This window comes from Galendromus occidentalis, unplaced genomic scaffold (assembly GCF_000255335.2).
Source record: "Galendromus occidentalis unplaced genomic scaffold, Mocc_1.1 scf7180000075740, whole genome shotgun sequence".
NCBI classification, from domain to species: Eukaryota; Metazoa; Arthropoda; class Arachnida; order Mesostigmata; family Phytoseiidae; genus Galendromus; species Galendromus occidentalis.
The window spans coordinates 3,921-5,033 of NW_003803730.1; the positions used below are offsets into that span (position 1 = coordinate 3,921).

General features: G+C 52.1%; 1 protein-coding gene across 1 annotated transcript in view; it reads right to left on the reverse strand.

The window, feature by feature from the left end:
* Positions 1–1,113, reverse strand: part of LOC114828465 (arginine and glutamate-rich protein 1-B-like) — a gene marked incomplete at its 3' end in the record, with an annotated part of 5,557 nt that overhangs the window by 3,130 nt on the left and 1,314 nt on the right. The window lies entirely within an intron of this gene.

The following is a 1,113-nucleotide window of genomic DNA, read 5'->3' on the forward strand; positions in this document are numbered from 1 at the left end:
ACCGGGAGAGGCAGCAGACAGCGAACCAGAAGCCCAAATCACGAACGACGGAAAGGTGTCAACGCAGCTGATACCGACGAAGAAATAGCAGAGTGGACTACACCACCCCGGGCGAAAACACCGCCGCGAGAAGCACGACCTCAACGAAACCGGAAGCGACCGGACTACCTGGCAGAATATGTACCCGGATAGGATAGGAAACTCAGAATATAATAATACGCTAATTTTATAATGGGAGGGAAGATGTAGTGGCTAGCTGCGGCGGCCGCGACAGGAAAGGGTGAGGGGTCAGATAAACACAGTAGTACCCGGTGCCCTGTCTCCATGTAAAAACAATAAACATGAGCATTGTCGGCTTTCGGCTCAGTAAGTGCTGGTGTCTTCGTTTCGCACAATACTACATACGGGTTTTCAATTTGAGGAAAATTTTACACAAAGAAAAGCTCATCAAGACCCCTCTCGCGGGGCAGAGCGTCGAGAAGCAATCGTGCGTTGCCTCGCTGGGTCTCCAGTGCGATTTTCTGTCTGAAAAACGCGTTCGAGCGTGTTTCCCCGGTAGCCTGCTCAAGTCGTCCACCGATCTCCTTGAGAAAGCAGTCGCCTGTTCGCCCCAGACGCCCGAAGTTTCAATAACAAAGGGGAGGAAAGTATATTCCTCTGACTGAGAGTATTCTGGAATTGTAAATGACGATTGTCTGCATCAGGAATCTCAGAGAACCTCGACGACCATATATAACCATATATAGGTTTGAGGGGACTCGAAGACCCAGTCCTCCAGACTTGATCGGAAGGGACGTTTGGGTGTTTGATCTGGCGTCCAGGCGGAGATTGAGACATGATCGCGCGCATTGTAGTATTGTAGAATCGATGGAGCTGAGTTCACTGGAGTCAACGTAGGCAGGACTGGCTCGGAGGAAGTACCTTATGCGGTTGATGCCAAGGGAGCTCCGTAGAAGGAAGGAAGCAGCCTAAGAAGTCAGGAGGGGCAGCCTACCCTGCATCCTAGTGAGCTTATCCCTGAGGCGGAGCGATAAGTTGGGAACCGCCTGCGGTAGGACTGCAGCACCAAGGAGCTCGAGGTCGGCATCTGAGGTGAACGTGGCATCGGGCAAC